This window comes from Aegilops tauschii, chromosome 3, assembly GCF_002575655.3.
Source record: "Aegilops tauschii subsp. strangulata cultivar AL8/78 chromosome 3, Aet v6.0, whole genome shotgun sequence".
NCBI lineage: Eukaryota > Viridiplantae > Streptophyta > Magnoliopsida > Poales > Poaceae > Aegilops > Aegilops tauschii.
In genome coordinates, this window is record NC_053037.3 from 349196873 (window position 1) to 349217261 (window position 20389).

Genomic DNA, 20389 nt, shown 5'->3' on the forward strand with positions numbered 1-20389 from the left:
GCGTTGCTCTGGTATTCTTGTGCTTCTGTTTCCTCCCTTTGCCCTGCTAAGTGTGGCCGCAGGTGCGGCTCTGACTGCCCGTGCACAAGTAGAGGGGTCAAAAGGAGAGCCCCTACTTTTGTACACCGACAGGAGCCCCCGGGCCTGGGCCACACATAAGCGCAACACGTTGTTGGGCTAGGCCTAGAACGGTGCGTGGGCAGGTAGGGCGGATTTTTACCGCAGTAACTCCTTCGCTCGCTGCGCTTCCCCACGACCCGCAGTCAATGCGCGACGTGGAGGGTCGTGCGTGACGTGGGGGTCGTGCGTGGGGTGGTTGCTGCCCTCATGCATCACATCGCGGTAAATGGTAACGAAGCGGCCCACGCCTTCCCCATAAAAAAGGAGAAAACACAGGCGCGGCGCCCATTTACCCTCTGTGCCTTTTCCAATCTCGGAACCGCCATCCCTCCCTTCTTCCTTCTCAAGCTCTTGCTTTTGCTCGCCGCCGCCGCGCCTTTGTTGTCCCTCATCCCTCGTCTCTCTCAGCCGCCATGGCACCCAAAGCCAGCAAAGGCAAGGGAACGACCAAGGACGCCAGGGGAAGGAGGTGCCGGAGAGCGAGTTGGCGGTGCGGCGGACGCAGCTCGCCTACTTTCCTTCGACGGTCAATGCAGTCCACCTCCAGGACAACTTCAAGCCCCTGTGGGGGTGCAAAACGAAGGGGCACCATGCCACGCGCATCATCCCCGCCGGTTTCACTGAGGCCGGCCCGAATCGGTACCCCTTCTTCGTTGACTACTTTTCCTGTGGGCTCTGCCCCCCTTTCTCCGATTTCTTCAATGATGTCATGCACACCTATGGCTTCCACCTTCTGGATTTCACTCCAAATGCCGTGGCGTGCATGGCCCTTTTTGCCCATCTCTGCGAGGGCTTCGCTGGAGTGCATCCTAGCACTACGCTCTTCCGCCACTACTTTTATCCGCGTATCCAAAAGGGAGGCGCCATTTCCGGTTGTGTCGTCTGGATCCCAAGGAGCCAGGAGAAGGGGGCATATCCGGAGGGCGCTCAGAAGGAGAGGTGGGAGGAGGCGGAGCCGATGGTGCTGGATTGTGGAGGAGGACCCGCAGGAATTTTGCTGGGTTCGCCAGGCGCCGCCGGTTCGTAGAGATGATTGGGGCGAAGTCGGCGCCAAGGATGAGAAGCTCAGGATCGCCACCACCAGGATCCATCGCCTCACCATGGCCGGGCTCACCCTTGAGATGATTGGGGCGGATTTCATCCATCGCCGAATCACCCCACTGCATAACAAGGGGAGGCTAGCCTGGCTTTTCAAGAACGCGGCCGACATCATGAGGCTTCGCCCTGGCTTGAACCACAACTTCACGGTGAAGGGGCACACCCACTTTTGCCAGAGGCTTTCTCAGCTCGACGTGTACCGCGACGGCAGGGCCGAGAGGACCGGCAAGGCTGCGAAGGCCGGCATGGTCATCAAGGGGCCCTTGTTTGGGTTGCCGGCGGGGGTGGTACCGCTGAGCAACAACTCTCGCCAAACCAACATCATTGCCATGATGCCGGACTTCAACGCGCATGGCCTTGACCCAAATTGGGCCGAGCCGGGGGTGGATCAGGTGCAGGAGTTCTTTGACAAGCTGTCGGAGAAGTACGTCCACGCCGAGCCATTGCTCATCCAGGACACCACCCGAGCGGAGCTGGACTACATCGCCGCCAGGGCGGCGGAGGCGGAGCTCGCCAGGGAGGCCGACAACGCCGGCGGCCTGGAGGACGAGGCCGAGGCGGCCACGGAGGAGGAGGAGTTCGTTGGATGGGCGGAGGCCGCTGGGGAGGCCATCAATGCCGACACCGGGGCCCCTCTCATTGAAGATGTGCTCGACGAGTCGACTGAGGAGGAGGCCCGAGGCTGACGACCCTCCGGCCTCGAGAAAAGGCGTGTCCTGCGGCGGGCCAGCTCTGGCGAGCCAGTCCGGCCCGGCAGGACCGAGCAGCGGCAAGAGATCCAGGGGGAGTCCGTGCGCCTAACAAGGGCCGCGGCGGCAAAGAAGGTGGTGAAAGCCGCGGTGGCGAAGAGGAAAGCGACCGCCTCTTCTTCGTCCAAGCGTCCTCGGACTCCACCCGCTTCCCCTCCTCCCGCAGATGTCGACACGGAGGTCGTCTTCGACCCTGGGTCTCTCAGCCCGAGGAGGAAGAGGAAGGAAGCGGAGGATGAGTAAGTATATTGTCTTTTGTCATCTGCGTCCCCTTAGGCTTCACTGCTTTTCTTGACTTGTTTTCATCTTTGCAGGGATGTGGAGACGCTGGCCCAGAGGGTGGCGAAGGGCATCGACGGGCGGCCAGCCCCCGGCGGGCTCCTCGAGTACGCGCTGGTGGTGGAGAGCAGCCCTGATAGCAGCCCCCGGCACAGCCCCCAGCATGCGTTCATCACTCGCTCCCTATCAATGTGTGTTGGGGTATGATCTCTTGGCGCTGACCTTGTCGTGGTTGCAGGAGGAGGACGACAGCAGGAGGAGCCACTGAGGGCCACCCCCAACATGCCGCCCCCATCAACCACGCCGCCCCAAGGGGCGTCCCCGGTAAGGGTGCCAAGCACCGAGCCCATGCGCACGGAGGAGGAGGAGGAGGCGAACCCGGGTGCCGGCGGCTCCGTCCCGACACCGAATGTTGGTGGGGAGGGGGGCACTTCTTCCGAGCCCAGCGTGGGTGAGTTATTTGCCTTCTGTCCCTGTTCGTTCTTCTTCTTTTGAACTTTGATTCGGCTTTGCCTCATCTTCCTTCTTGGCATCTAGGCGTTCCCTCGACGGACCAGGAGAACATCGATACTGTCATCGAGGAGGTCGCCAGGGATGCTGAGGCAGAGGACAACAAGATCGCTGCCGAGGAGGCCGCCATGACCACCGATGAGGACGCCACCAAGGGGCCTGCCGGGGAGGCTGGCAAGGCCACTGCCGAGGAGGCCGACAAGGGCACTGCCGAGGAGGGACGGTCGATGACCAACCTTCCTCCTCTAGCGCCTCCGGCTCGGGTAAATACCTGAAGGTGAGTGATGACTTGTTCGTCCACCTCCTAGGGGCGAGCACCAGGGCGCCCACCGAGGGGGAGGTGTTTGATGACGAGGTGCTCGTCGCCGCCGGGCTGGAGGTTGTCGACGAACCGAGCGCTGGTGGCGGCGGTTCCCAGGAGGAGGAGCTCCTTCGGGGTATGAGCGCCAACTTCCAGAAGCTCCAGGCGCTCCACCGTGCCCGTCTGGACAAGGCAAAGTCCAGGATGGCGGCGGTGGACAAGGCGGAGGCGGACCTCGCGTGGCGCGTCGCTGAGACGCAGGCTTGGTTTCGCCAAGCCCATGAGGAGCTGAAGGTTTCCCAGAACCTGCTGGCCGAGCGCAAGCTGGAGCTTGTCATGAAGCAGACCGACATTGAGAAGGCCCAGGAGCTGGCGAAGGAGTAGGCCGCCAAGGACGAGGCCACTCGGCACCAGCACCAGGCCGAGCTAAACTCCCAGGAGGAGGACCTTGCCGCTCGTGAGGAGAAGCTCGCCACAACACTCCGCGGCAAGGATGAGGAGGTGGAGAAGCTTGTCGTGCAGCGGACCCAGGAGCTGGAGCAGAGGCACGAGGAGGCACTCAATGCTCAGGCCCAGTTCCAGGCTGGCAAGGTGAAAGAGCTGGAGGTGGAGCAGGACGGGCTGAAGGAACAGACCCTGAAGCTGGCGAAGGAGAAGGACACGCTCAACGGCGCTTTGGTTGAGGCGCAGACCGCAGTCCTCGGCAAGGCTGAGCAGCTCTCCAAGGCCAATGACTCCATCAAAGACCTAAAGTAGAAGCTGGAGGTTCTTGAGGGGACGCTTTCGGAGGTCAGGGCCCGGGAGGAGATCAAAGATCTGGAGGCCGAGAAGCAGCTGCGGAGGAATGACGCCGCCAACCACGAAGATTTTGTGAAGGGCGAAAACCTCTGGATCAGCCGCCTCGCTGACGTCGCCGGCAAGATCACCATGCAGCTGGCTACCATGGGGATGCCGAACGTGAGGTACACCCCGGAGCCAAACATGAGTCCCAATGCCAAACTGAACCTGTTCTTTGAGGGCGTTCTTGGAGCTCTGGAGCAGTTCCGCTCCAACCGAGCGGCCTCTCTAGCCAATGAGGCCCGGAAGCATTGCCGGGGTGCCATGATCAAGGTCCTCACCAAGGTGGCGTACTGGAACCCCAACCTCGACTTCGACGCCGCGCTGGAGAGCTTGCCGGAGGATGCGGACCTCGCGGTGATCGAGGAGCGTATTGAGCCCATCATCAGCCATGTCGACGGAGTTCGGAGGGTAGAGGGCCAGCGCCGGGATTAGGCACCCTGTTTCTCATCGCCGCTGCAGGTTCATGACCAAGACAATTTTTATCTTTAGTTAGAACCGCAACAACAATTGATGTAATATAACTCTGCAGTACCTTGAAACGATTCATGTTATTTTCCCGTTTGATCCCCCTTTGTATGTTCACCCTACGTTAATCGGGTAGGCTTGCCGGCGCGTAAACCCAAGCCACGGCACCTTGAGGACGGATCCCCAATAGCCTGCCAGGTGTGCTTGCTGCCAGGCAAACCACGTCACTGCTCTTAACGCGGCCGCTCGAACTGTCAAGCAGACTCGAGACAGAACAAGAGCGTTGCCAATTGCAGAAGGTCACCCTGCCATTCTTGACGCAGCCGCTCGAACTGTTGAGCAGACTCGAAACAGAGCAAGGGCGTTGCCAATAGTGCTAGGGCCCCATTGCGTGCAGGTTTTCCATACATAGGGCAAGATCTTCGAGGACGATAACCTTATATATAAAAAGGAATTGCTCAAAGTTTTGCATGACTTAGCTTTTCTGTCGTTGCGCGGGCGTTCACCGCATCCGCAGATGACGCCGCCTGTTTGGTCGTCTTCTTCCTTGGAGTGACGACCACGATGAAGCCGCTGCTCCAACCAGACCAGATTTCCACAACTATGCCCCCTACTTGGCGCGCCAAAGATGTCGGTGGAAAACGACACCTATGGAATCACTGGGATCCCTTCTACGGTCAGCGAGCGCGGGGTTGTGCAAAGAGCGGGTCTGGTAGTCAGCACAAAGATCGTTAACCCAGGTTCGGGCTGCGAGGATGCGTAATACCCTAGTCCTCTTTGGTGTATATTTGAGTGTTCTTGAGCTCTCGAACTAGCTGTGGTGCCTGCGTAGTCCAAAAAGTCTGAATCCCTCTCCAGTACGCCTCGGGGCTCCTTTTATAGTCAAAAAGGGGTCGCCACAGTGGCACACATGAGGTGGAAAGGTAATACAGTGTACAAGCTTATCGCCTGCCATTACGGGACAAGATGCATTAAATGCGCTCCTTAGGTGTCTCGTTGCTTTATTGGGGACGGCAACGAGGCCCGTCCCGTCCGTCGCCGCTCCGCCTCGCTCCGACACGCGTCCAGGCCAACGAGGCATGCTGCGCCACGTAGGTTGGTAGGCTGCTGAGATGGCGTGGTGGTAGGGTCTTCACGAAGATCTGCATGCCACCACGCAGCTGCTTGCTGAGTTGGCCTGGGGGCCGCACGTTGCCACGCAGGCGCCTGCCCAGCTGGTTGGGCTGGCAGCTGTATGGGAACAGCGGTGGAGTCTTGGCAGACATGGATCTGGCTGCGGCCCCGCAGGTGTCTTCGGCAAGGGTCTTTCTGGGGCCCAGGCAAGGGTCTTGGCGTGGCATCGCGGTCGTCCCCGGCAAGGATCTCGCCGGGGGTCTCGTGGATTCCCTCGGCAAGGATCTTGTCGAGGGTCGTCGTCTTCTGGTCCTCATCTGATCTTGTGTGCTTATGATCTTCACAAAGATCTGCATGCCACCATGGAGGTGCCTCCCGAGCCTTGGTTCCAAAGTGGTTGATGGTGTTGGAAACCTTTGGGCTCGAGGGCGGCGTGCTCTGCTGGCGTTGGGCAAGTTGCCCCGGCAAGGCTCTTGCTGGGGCTGCGGAGGCCGCCCCGGCAAAGGTCTTGTCGGGGGAGTCCACCTCGCCCTCTTGCTCTCTTTGTGCCTCTGGTCTTGGCATTGCTCTGGTAATCTTGTGCTTCTGTTTCCTCCCTTTGCCCTGCTAAGTGTGGCCGCAGGTGCGGCTTTGACTGCCCGTGCACAAGTAGAGGGGTCAAAAGGAGAGCCCCTACTTTTGTACACCGACAAAAACCTACATCCAAGTGGATATATATATCTGGATCGCTCCAACACAAAGTGCTTGCCAAAGGAAAAAGTGTAAAAAGGAAAGGTGATGAACACCATGACTCTTGTATTAGGATAGAAGATAAAAGTAAAAGATAGGCCCTTCGCAGAGGGAAGCAGAGGTTGTCATGCGCTTTTATGGTTGGATGCACAAAATCTTAATGCAAAAGAACGTCACTTTATATTGCCACTTGTGATAAAGACCTCTATTATGCAGTCCGTCGCTTTTATTTCTTCCCTATCACAAGTTCGTATAAAGCTTATTTTCTTCGCACTAATAGATCATACATATTTAGAGAGCAGTTTTTATTGCATGCACCGATGAAAACTTACTTGAAGGATCTTACTCAATCCATAGGTAGGTATGGTGTACTCTCATGGCAAAACTGGTTTAAGGGATGTTTGGAAGCACAAGTAGTATTTCTACTTGGTGCAAAGAATTTGGCTAGCATGAGGGGGAAAAGCAAGCTCAACATGTTGGATGATCCAAGACAATATAACGTTTCGGATATAGGAAAACATAACCCATTAAGTTGTCTTCCTTGTCCAACATCTACCTTTTAGCATGTCATATTTTAATGAGTGCTCACAATTACAAAAGATGTCCAAGATAGTGTATTTATATGTGAAATCTCTCTTCCTTTAATATTCTTTCATGAATTGTTCAAGTGACCAATTCTGTGTTTGCTAACTTTCAAGAAATTTACCACCTATACTTATTATGTGTGAAGTCATCACTCCCCATGGTATAAGCATACGAAACATATATAAATTCAGATTTATTATATTCCATTCATTCAACCATTTACTCATAGGATATACGTGAAGCACGTGAGTAAATGACAAACTACTCCAAAAAGATATAAGTGAAGAACACTGACTAGTCAAATAATTAACTAGCCATGGGAGGATTCTATTTCATTCAAGATTTCAGATCCAATGATTTTATTCAAACAGCAATTAAAATTGAAAATACGCTCCAAGCAAAACACATATCATGTGACGAATAAAAATATAGCTCCGAGTAAGGTATACCGATAGTTTTGAAGACGAAAGAGGGGATGCCTTCCGGGGCATCCCCAAGCTTAGGCGCTTGAGTCTTCCTTGAATATTACCTTGGGGTGCCTTGGGCATCCCCAAGCTTAGTGTCTTTCCACTCCTTATTCTCCTCATATCGGTATCTCACCCAAAGCTCGAAAACTTCAATCACACAAAACTTAACGGAACTTCGTGAGATAGGTTAGTATCATAAAGAGTAAACCATTCACTTTGGTACTGTCAAAGACAAGGTTCATAATTGTTCTCACACAATGCCTACTGTACCATATCATTTCTAAAATTTATATTGATAACTATAAGCCATAGAAACTAGAAAACAAGCAAACTATGCAATGAAAAGAGAATCTGTCAGAAACAGAACAGTCTGTAATGATCTGAACAGCAACCATACTTCTGCAACTCCAAAAATTATGAAATAAATTGGTGGACGTGAGGAATTTTTCTATTAATCTTCTGCAAAAAGAATCAACTCAAAATCACTCTTCTGTAAAAAAATGACAGCTAATCTCGTGAGCGCAAAGTTTCTGTTTTTTACAGCAAGATCACATTAACTTTCACCCAAGTCTTCCCAAAGGTCTTACTTGGCACTTTATTGAAACAAAAGCTATAAAACATGATTACTAAAGTAGCTTAATCATGTAAACACACAAAAACAGTAAGGGTAAATATTGGGTTGTCTCCCAACAAGCACTTTTCTTTAATGTCTTTTAGCTAGGCATGATGATTTCAATGATGCTCACGTAAAAGATAAGAATTGAAAGATAAAGAGAGCATCATGAAGAATATGACTAGCACATTTAAATCTAAGCCACTTCCTATGCCTAGGGATTTTGTGAGCACATAATTTATAGGAACAAGAATCAACTAGCATAGGAAGGCAAAACAAGTATAACTCCAAACTTTAAGCACATAGAGAGGAAACTTGATATCATTGCAACTCCTACAAGCATGTATTCCTCCCTCATAATAATTTTCAGTAGCATCATGAATGAGTTCAACAATATAACCATCACATAAAGCATTCTTTTCATGATCTACAAGCATAGAAATTTTACTACTCTCCACATAAGCAAAATTCTTCTCATTCGGGATAGTGGGAGCAAATTCAACAAAATAACTGTCATGCGAGGCATAATCCAATTGAAAATTAAAATCATGATGACAAGTTTCATGGTTAACATTATTCTTTATAGCATACATGTCATCACAATAATTATCATAGATAACAACTTTGTTCTCATAATCAATTGGAACCTCTTCCGAAATAGTGGAATCATTACTAACTAAAGTCGACACTCTTCCAAATCCACTTTCATAAATATCACACTAATATTCAACACCCTCCAAAATAGTGGGATCACTAATACCTAAAGTTGACACTCTTCCAACCCCACTTTAGATTATAGTATTATTCATACTCCAAAAGATATAAGTGAAGTTCATGGAGCATTCTACAATTAATATAGACTAACCAATATCCAAGCTAAAAATATATAAGTGAAGCACACGAAGCATTTTATAAAACCATACTCAAAAGATTTAAGTGAAGCACAAAGAGCAATTCTACAAGATCATACTTAAAAGTTATAAGTGAAGCACATGAAGTATTCTATAAATAAATGAAGGTCTATCTCATACTAGCATGGTTCTTAAAGGAAAAACAAAAACACGAAGGACACAAATCATGTGAACAAAACAAAGACCGAGGTATACCGATAATTGTTGAAGAAGAAAGATGGGATGCCAACCGGGGCATCCCCAAGTTTAGATGCTTGAGTATCCTTGAAATATTTACTTGGGGTGCCTTGGGCATCCCCAAGCTTGAACTCTTTCCTCTCTTTATTCTTCTCATATTGATAGCTCCTCGATCTTCGAACACTTCATCCACACAAAACTTTAACTAAAACTTTGTGAGATCCGTTAGTATAATAAAGCAAATCACTACCTTTAGGTACTATTGCAAACTTATTACAATTTCATATTAGAACTATATCTACTGTATTCCAACTTAACCATGGTTCATACCCCCTGATAGTACCCATAGATTCATCAAAATAAGCGAACAACACATAGAAAACAGAATCTGTCAAAAACAGGACAGTCTGTAGTAATCTGGAAGTTTAGTATACTTCTGTAACTACAAAAATTCAAAAACAAATATGAAAATTTAAAAAAATTGTACGGAAGTAATGTGCAAAAATATTCAGACCCATTTGACTTTCCAGTAAAAAATGTAAATTCACGCGCTACAGCCAAAGTTTCTGTTTTTGTACTGCACAAAGTAAACAAGCAATCTAATCATCCTAAAACCAAAGCTTGGCACATTACTTTTATAATACAATGGATATATACAAGGGGATAATTATTTTCAGAGAAACTTCCATGAATTTTTTACATTGTTTCCATCAGCATGAACACAAGTGTTCAAGGTCGACCCTCACTTCTCCAATGCATAACCTTCCAACCACTTCTCTTATTGGAAAACTTTTTAGGCATGAGAGGCAAGTATTTTTTTTTGTATTTTCATTCTTTTAATTTTTTTGTATGTTTCACCCACAACTAAGCAAAACTAAAAAGGGAAAACAAAAAATACTTAGTGAAGAAAGCAAACAAGCATACACGAAAATATCAACCCCACGCTATTGCTCCCCTGCAACGGCGCCAGAAAAGAGCTTGATAACCCCCAAGTGCAGGGAATCATCGTAGCAATTCCCAAAGGTGGAAGTAATAAGTATGGAGTGTCGAACCCACAAGGAGCTAAAGGTAAGATCAATATTCTCTCAAGTCCTATCTGCCACTTATACGACTCTACATACACCGAACGTTTGCTTCCAACTAGAAACGAGAAATAAAACTACGTTGTGGGTATGAAGAGGATAACTTTGCATGGTATCGGAGAGCTAAAATATAAAAGTAGGTGATGTTATAATAAATTTAGAATATATTACTAAATTTTATAAATAGCGAGTGTGGAATAATGATGGGTTGGTGTGCGGAATTATCCTAGGCAGTTGTTAACAAGACCGGTAGTCGTCATTGCAATTTCATATGAGGGAGAGGCATAAGCTAACATACTTTCTCTTCGTGGATCATATGCACTTATGATTGGAACTCTAGCAAGCATCCGCAACTAGTAAAGATCATCAAGTGAAACCCAACCATAGAATTAACATATCAAGTCCCCTTTATCCCATACGCAACAACCCTCTTACTCGAGTTTATGCTTCTGTCACTCAAGCAACCCACTATAAGCGAATCATGAATGTATTGCAACACCCTACAGCGGGAATCCCTCACGCTTGCGCGACACAGAGGGCACAATAGGACAGCACCAAAATAAAACATACAACTCATACCAATCTAGATCATTAATCAACCCAAAGACAAAGGATATCTACTCAAAACATCATAGGATGGCAACACATCATTGGATCATAATATGTGGCATAAAGCACCATGTTCAAGTAGGGATTACAGCGGGGTGCGGGAGAGTGGACCGCGTAAAATAGATGAGGATGGTGATGATGATGGTGATGTTGATGAAGACGATCACAGCGGCGATGATTCCCCTCCCGATGGCACTCCGGCGCCACCGAGAGAGAGGAGGAGAGGTTCTCCCCCTTGTGCTTCCTCCTCCATGGCCTCCCCCCTAGATGGGGAGAGGTTCTCCCTTTGGTCCTTGGCCTTCATGGCGATGATGGCCCCTTCGGATCCTCCTCCATGGCCTCCGGTGATGACGGCCCCCTCCAGCAGGGTGCCAGAGAGGGCCTAGATTTATTTCTCGTGGCTACAGAGGCTTGCGGAGGCGAAACTTCCGATCTAGGTTATTTTCTGGAGGTTTGGGCATTTATAGGAGAGGTTGGCGTCGAAAACAAGTCGGGGGGGGGGGGCACGGGAAGTCCACGAGGCACAGGGGCGCGCCCTAGGGAAGTGGGCGCGCCCTCCACCCTCGTGGGGCCCACGGGCCTCCCCTCTGGTAACTCTTCGTTCCAGTATTTTTATATTTTCCAGAAAAATTCTTCGTTGATTTTCATCGCATTCCGAGAATTTTTATTTCTGCACAAAAACAACACCACGGTAGTTCTGCTAAAAACAGCGTCAGTCCGGGTTAGTTCTAATCAAATCATACCAAAATCATATAAAACTATTGTAAACATGGCATGAATACTTCTTAAATTATAGATACATTGGAGACGTATCAGTCCTCCGCCCGACCCATCAGGATGGAAGACTACCTCATGAGAGGCCTCCTGGCCGGGACAATGCCAGTAGCCCCTGAATCGGTCTTCAAGTTTGGATGCACCTTGATCCACCCGAGTTTCCCTTCGTCTTTGGTTATTGATACATCTCCATCGTATCTACTTTTCCTAACGCTTTTGCTCTTGTTTTGGACTCTAATTTGCATGATTTGAATGAAACTAACCCAGACTGACACTGTTTTCAGCAAAACTACTATGGTGTTGTTTTTGTGCAGAAACAAAAGTTCTCCGAATTGGGCGAAACTTTTTGGAAAATTATTTTGGAATATATAATAATTTATGGAACCAAGACCCACTGTAGGGGGGGCAGCTGCTGATACGTCTCCAGCATATCTACTTTTTCTCACGCTTTTCCTCTTGTTTTGGACTCTAATTTGCATGATTTGAATGAAACTAACCCTAGACTGACGCTGTTTTCAGCAGAACTACCAAGGTGTTGTTTTTGTGCAGAAATAAAAGTTCTCGGAATGGAACGAAACTTTGCGAGGATTTTTTATATAATAAAAGAGAATTTCTGGAGCCAAGATCCATCGGAGAGGGGCCCTGATACGTCTCCAATTCCATGCTATTATATTATCCATCTAGGATGTTTTATATGCATTTATATGCTATTTTATATGATTTCCGGGACTAACCTATTAACATAGAGCCCCGTGCCAGTTACAGTTTTTTCCTTGTTTTTGAGTTTTACAGAAAAGGAATAACAAATGGAGTCCAATTGACCTGAAAATTCACGGAGATTGTTTTTGGACCAGAAGAAGCCCACGGAGCATCGGAGATGGACCAGAAGAGTCCCGAGGCCACCACGACGGTGGAAGGTGCACCCTACCCCTGTGGGCGCGCCCCCTACCTCGTGGCTGCCTCGTGGACCCCCCTGACTTGTTCCCGACGCCAACACCTCTTATATATCCCAAAACTTCCAGAACATAACCTAGATCGGGAGTTCCGCCGCCGCAAGCCTCTGTAGCCACCAAAAACCAATCGAGACCCTGTTCCGGCACCCTGCCAGAGGGGGGAATCATCACCGGTGGCCATCTTCATCATCCCGGTGCTCTCCATGACGATAGGGCTGCAAGAAAAGCTCGAGGCTCGTGAGCCGCTCGAGATAGACTCATTTTTTGACTCGACTCGAGATCGACTCGAAAAGAAACAAGCTGAGTTTGAACACTTTATGTAGCTTGATCGAGAAACGAGTTGATCTTGAGCTAATGTTGGCTTGCTCGATTTTAGCTCGATAGCTCGTCAGAATATCATTATGTTAAATGATCATGCCATATATTAAATAAAAATAAGATAATTTATTACCATACATGTTGTTCATAATTTTTTTCCATTTTATTTACCAACGAACATGGAAACTTAATTAAGTGCAGAGAAGATTTAGGCCTAATTATGTCATGTGGTTGACTATGTGTTAAATATCTTATGTTTTTGGCAAAGGTTCCCAGCATATTCACCTTAATTTTTTTTGTTTTTCATCCACAGATTTATAATTTTTACCATCTCATTTAGCTCGAAACTAGCTCGAGATCGACTCGAGATCGTTACAAACTGAGCACGAGTCATGTTCTACAGCTTGATCATGAGCTTCACGTAGTTTGAGCTCGCTCGAATATTCATATGAGTTGAGCTAAGCCAACTCCAACTCGCTCGAGCTTGACTCGTTTGCAGCCCTACATGACGAGGAGGGAGTAGTTCACCCTCGGGGCTGAGGGTATGTACCAATAGCTATGTGTTTGATCTCTCTCTCTCGCGTGTTCTTGATATGGCATGATCTTGATGTATCGCGAGCTTTGCTATTATAGTTGGATCTTATGATGTTTCTCCCCCTCTACCTTCTTGTAATGGATTGAGTTTTCCCTTTGAAGTTATCTTATCAGATTGAGTCTTTAAGGATTTGAGAACACTTGATGTATGTCTTGCATGTGCTTATCTGTGGTGACAATGGGATATTCACGTGATCCACTTGATGTATGTTTTGGTGATCAACTTGCGGGTTTAGTGACCTTGTGAACTTATGCATAGGGGTTGGCACACATTTTCGTCTTGACTCCCTAGTAGAAACTTTGGGGAACTCTTTGAAGTTCTTTGTGTTGGTTGAATAGATGAATCTGAGATTGTGTGATGCATATCGTATAATCATACCCACGGATACTTGAGGTGACATTGGAGTATCTAGGTGACATTAGGGTTTTGGTTGATTTGTGTATTAAGGTCTTATTCTAGTACGAACTCGAGGATAGATCAAACGGAAAGAATAGCTTCGTGTTATTTTACTACGGACTCTTGAATAGATCGATCAGAAAGGATAACTTTGAGGTGGTTTCGTACCCTACAATAATATCTTCGTTTGTTCTCCGCTATTAGTGACTTTGGAGTGACTCTTTGTTGCATGTTGAGGGATAGTTATATGATCCAATTATGTTATTATTGTTGAGAGGACTTGCACTAGTGAAAGTATGAACCCTAGGCCTTGTTTCAACGCATTGCAATACCGTTTGTGCTCACTTTTATCACTAGTTACCTTGTTGTTTCATATTTTCAAATTACAAAAACCTATATCTACCATCCATATTGCACTTGTATCACCATCTCTTCGCCGAACTAGTGCACTATATAATTTACCATTGTATTGGGTGTGTTGGGGACACAAGAGACTCTTTGTTATTTGGTTGCAGGGTTGTTTGAGAGAGACCATCTTCATCCTATGCCTCCCACGGATTGATAAAACTTAGGTCATCCACTTGAGGGAAATTTTCTACTGTCCTACAAACCTCTGCACTTGGAGGCCCAACAACGTCTACAAGAAGAAGGTTGTGCAGTAGACATCAAGCAATTTCTGGCGCCGTTGCCGGGGAGGTTAGTGCTTGAAGGTATATCTTTAGATCTTGCAATCGAATCTTTTAGTTTCTTGTTTTATCACTAGTTTAGTTTATAAAAGAAAACTACAAAAAAATGGAATGGAGGGTTCCTCATATGCAACATCTTTTTAATGTCTTCCGTGAAAATAAGGATTCCGATAATTGTGCCAAAATGTTAGAAGAAGAATGCAATAAAATGTTTGGCATACAATCTCTGAATGATGAGAATGATTGCAATGTTGTTAGTATGAACTCTTAATATCCATAGTACTAATGATGATTGCACTAGTCATGATGAAAATGTCTCTTATAAGCATGTCAATTTTTGTGGAGTGCATAGAGTTTGCAAGTACACACCAAATAGGGAAGATAGATTTTGCAAGAGGCATAAGTATTTAGAAACTAAATGGTTGCAAGAGAGGCTAGATGCTTGTGCTGAAAATTTAAAATTTCTTTGCCATCCTTGTGTACTTTGCAATGAACGTGATCATTTAAATCTCTAATGCGAATTGTTTCATGATCGAATCGTGTCCAAAAATTGTGATGACTTGATTTCCCTTGCACATCATAATGAACTTAGTTTGCTTGTGGGTTATGAAGAAATGAAACGTATAACTAAGGATCTTCCAGAATTTGTCCTTGATAAAGTTCTTGATTTTGATCTAGAGGAAATTTATATGTATTGTGCGGGGAATTGCATTAAAAATACTTATATTGCCAATTACATAAAGACAAGAAAACAAATAGAAGATGAAGAGAATACTAATGAGAGGGAAGAGGTTTCCCAATATCCTCCTATTATTTCTTATGATGAATTAGGTAACGAGGAAGAGCCTTCTAATCAACCAATATCATTAATAAGGAGCTCCAAAAAGAGGATTAAACCCACACATAATGTGGAGAAGAAAAAGAAAAGACGGATAAGCAAAGGTAAAAAGGTATCCCTCCCAAGTGATGTTGCTCCTATTACTCATTGTGATGATGATAATTGTATACTATTGGTGCTATCGATACTATTAATGATGAGAGTGATTATGCTTATGATTGCAAAGGCCCAAGCTTGGGGATGCTATGTTTGATGAGAATGACATGTTTGAGAATTTATTTGCTGCAGTTAATGTTTGTCCCAAGCTTGGGGATGCTATGTTCAATGAATATGATATTTTTAACCTCCCAAGTTTTGATATGCAAATTTATTATGATGATAGCATGCCTCCTATTTATGATGATTATATTGATGAAAGTGGGTTTGGAAGAGTGTCAACTTTAGGAAGTAATGACCCCACTATTTTGGAGGGTGTTGAATCTTATTGTGACAATTATGAAAGTGGATTTGGAGAGGTCATGACTTTATTTAGTAATGATTCCACTATCTTGGAAGAGTTTTCAATTGATTATGATGAGAACAAAGTTGCTACTTATGATGATTATTGTGATGACACTTATGCTATAAAAAGTAGTGATGATTATATTTATTAAAATTGTCATGATTATGATTACCCTTTTTCTGAACATTACTCTTTTAATGTGGAAACAATTTATAGTATTCGAGTTTCTTATGATACTCCCACTATTCCGAATGAGAAGAATTTTGCTTATGTGGAGAGTAATAAAATTTATATGCTTGTGCATCATGAAAATAATGCTTGATGTGATAGTTATATTGTTGAATTCATTCATGATGCTACTGAAAATTATTATGAGGGAGGAATATATGCTTGTAGGAATTGCAATAATATCAAGTTTCCTCTCTATGTGCTTAAAATCTTGAAGTTATGCTTGCTTTGCCTTCCTATGCTAGTTAATTATCATTCCCATAAGTTGTTTGCTCAAAAAAATCCCTATGCATAGGAAGTGGATTAGACTTAAATGTGCTAGTTATATTCTTCATGATGCTCTCTTTATATTTCAAATCTTATCTTTTATGTGAGCATCATTGAAATCATCATGCCTAGCTAGCAAGGCATTAAAGAAAAGTGCTTGTTGGGAGACAACCAAATATTTACCCCTACTGTTTTTGTGTGTCCAAATGATTATGCTACTGTAGTAATCATTTTTTATAGATTTTGTTTCAATAAAGTGCCAAGTAAGACCTTTAGGATAGGTTACGGTGATAGTTGTGTTGATCCTGCTGAAAATCAGAAACTTTTGCGCCCAGTAAATTAGTTTAAATAATTCACAGAAACGTGCTTTTGATCTGATTATTTTTGCTCTGGATTGGTACACAAATTGCTCAGGATTCCTAATTTGGTAGGATTTTTGGAGTTACAGAAGTATTCGAGAGTTACAGATTACTACAGACTGTTCTGTTTTTGACAGATACTGTTTTCTATGTGTTGTTTGCTTATTTTGATGAATCTATGAGTAGTATCGGAGGGTATGAACCATAAATAAGTTGGAATACAGTAGATATTACACCAATATGAATTTCGAATGAGTTCACAACAGTACCAAAAGTGGTGATTTTATTTCCTTATACTAACGGAGCTTACGAGTTTTCTGTTGCGTTTTGTGTTGTGAAGTTTCCAAGTTTTGGGTAAAGATTCGATGTACTATAGAATAAGGAGTGGCAAGAGCCTAAGCTTGGGGATGCCCAAGGCACCCCAAGGTAATATTCAAGGAAAACCAAGAGCCTAAGCTTGGGTATGCCCCGGATGGCATCCCCTCTTTCGTCTTCGTTCATCGGTAACTTTACTTGGAGCTATATTTTTATTCACCACATGATATGTGTTTTGCTTGGAGCGTCATTTTGTTTTATTTTGTTTTGCTTGCTGTTTGAATAATATCCCAATATCTGAAATTCTTAAATGTTAGAGAGTCTTCACATAGTTGCATAATTATTCGACTACTCATTGGTCTTCACTTATATCTTTCGGAGTAGTTTGTCATTTGCTCTACTGCTTCACTTATATCTTTTTAGAGCACGGCGGTGGTTTTATTTTTAAGAAATTGATGAACTCCCATGCTTCACTTATATTATTTTGAGAGTGTTAAACAGCATGGTAATTTGCTTTGGTTATAAAATTAGTCCTAATATGATGGGCATCCAAGAAGGATATAATAAAAACTTTCATATAAAGTGCATCGAATACTATGAGAAGTTTGATTCTTTATGATTGTTTTGAGACATGAGGATGGTGATATTAGAGTCATGCTAGTGAGTAGTTGTGAATTTGAGAGATACTTGTGTTAAAGTTTGTGATTCCTGTAGCATGCACGTATGGTGAACCGTTATGTGATGAAGTCGGAGCATGATTTATTTTTAGATTGCCTTCCTTATGAGTGGCGGTCGGGGACGAGCGATGGTCTTTTCCTACGAATCTACCCCCCTAGGAGCATGCGCGTAGTACTTTGTTTCGATGACTAATAGATTTTTGCAATAAGTATGTGAGTTCTTTATGACTAATGTTGAGTCCATGGATTATACGCACTCTCACCCTTCCACCATTGCTAGCCTCTCTTGTGCCGCGCAACTTTCGCCGGTACCATAAACCCACCATTTACCTTCCTCAAAACAGCCACCATACCTACCTATTATGGCATTTCCATAGCCATTCCGAGATAAATTGCCATGCAAATTTCCACCATTCTGTTTATTATGATACGCTCCATCATTGTCATATTTCTTTGCATGATCATGTATTTGACATCGTATTTGTGGCAAAGCCACCGTTCATAATTCTTTCATACATGTCACTCTTGATTCATTGCACATCCCGGTACACCGCCGGAGGCATTCACATAGAGTCATATTTTGTTCTAAGTATCGAGTTATAATTCTTGAGTTGTAAGTAAATAAAAGTGTGATGATCATCATTATTAGAGCATTGTCCCAGTGAGGAAAGGATGATGGAGACTATGATTCCCCCATAAGTCGGGATGAGACTCTGGACGAAAAATAAAATAAAAAGAAGAAGAAAAAAAGTGGCCATAAAAAAGGGAGAAAAGGCCCAAATAAAAAAATAAAAAAATGAGAGAAAAAGAGAGAAGGGGCAATGCTACTATCCTTTTACCACACTTGTGCTTCAAAGTAGCACCATGATCTTCATGATAGAGAGTCTCCTATGTTGTCACTTTCATATACTAGTGGGAATTTTCATTATAGAACTTGGCTTGTATATTCCAATGATGGGCTTCCTCAAAATGCCCTAGGTCTTTGTGAGCAAGCAAGTTGGATGCACACCCACTTAGTTTCTTTTGTTGAGCTTTCATACACTTATAGCTCTAGTGCATCCGTTGCATGGCAATCCCTACTCACTCACATTGATATCTATTGATGGGCATCTCCATAGCCCGTTGATACGCCTAGTTGATGTGAGACTATCTTCTCCTTTTTGTCTTCTCCACAAAAACCATTCTATTCCACCTATAGTGCTATGTCCATGGCCCACGCTCATGTATTGCGTGAAGATTGAAAAAGTTTGAGAACATCAAAAGTATGAAACAATTGCTTGGCTTGTCATCGGGGTTGTGCATGATTAAATACTTTGTGTGATGAAGATAGAGCATAGCTAGACTATATGATTTTGTAGGGATAAGCTTTCTTTGGCCATGGTATTTTGAGAAGATATAATTGCCTTGTTAGTATGCTTGAAGTATTATTGTTTTTATGTCAATATTAAACTTTTGTTTTGAATCTTATGGATCTGAATATTCTTGCCACAATAAAGAAGATTATATTGATAAATATGTTAGGTAGCATTCCACATCAAAAATTCTATTTTTATCATTTAGCTACTCGAGGACGAGCAGGAATTAAGCTTGGGGATGCTTGATACGTCTCCAACATATTTATAATTTTTTATTGTTCGATGCTATTATATTATCCATCTAGGATGTTTTATATGCATTTATATGCTATTTTATATGATTTCTGGGACTAACCTATTAACCTAGAGCCCAGTGCCAGTTTCTGTTTTTCCTTGTTTTTGAGTTCTACAGAAAAGGAATACCAAACAGAGTCCAATTGACCTGAAAATTCACGGAGATTGTTTTTGGACTAGAAGAAGCCCACGGAGCATCGGAGATGGACCAGAAGAGTCCCGAGGCCACCACGAGGGTGGAGGGCGCGCCCCCCTACCTCGTGGCTGCCTCATGGACCCCCCTCACTTGTTCCCGATGCCAACACCTCTTATATATCCCCAAACTTCCAGAACATAACCTAGATCAGGAGTTCTGCCGCCGCAAGCCTCTGTAGCCACCAAAAACCAATCGGGGCCCTGTTCCGGCACCCTGTCGGAGGGGGGAATCATCACCGGTGGCCATCTTCATCATCCCGGTGCTCTCCACGATGAGGAGGGAGTAGTTCACCCTCGGGGCTAAGGGTATGTACCAGTAGCTATGTGTTTGATCTCTCTCTCTCTCTCTCTCTCTCGTGTTCTCATATGGCACGGTCTTGATGTATCGCGAGCTTTGCTATTATAGTTGGATCTTATGATGTTTCTCCCCCTCTACCTTCTTGTAATGGATTGAGTTTTCCGTTTGAATTTATCTTATCAGATTGAGTCTTTAAGGATTTGAGAACACTTGATGTATGTATTGCATGTGCTTATCTGTGGTGACAATGGGATATTCACGTGATCCACTTGATGTATGTTTTGGTGATCAACTTGCGGGTTCAGTGACCTTGTGAACTTATGCATAGGGGTTGGCACACGTTTTCATCTTGACTCCCCAGTAGAAACTTTGGGGCACTCTTTGAAGTTCTTTGTGTTGGTTGAATAGATGAATCTGAGATTGTGTGATGCATATCGTATAATCATACCCACGGATACTTGAGGTGACATTGGAGTATCCAGGTGACATTAGGGTTTTGGTTGATTTGTGTCTTAAGGTGTTATTCTAGTACGAACTCTAGGATAGATCGAACGGAAAGAATAGCTTCGTGTTATTTTACTACGGACTCTTGAATAGATCGATCAGAAAGGATAACTTTGAGGTGGTTTCGTACCCTACAATAATCTCTTCGTTTGCTCTGCTATGAGTGCCTTTGGAGTGACTCTTTGTT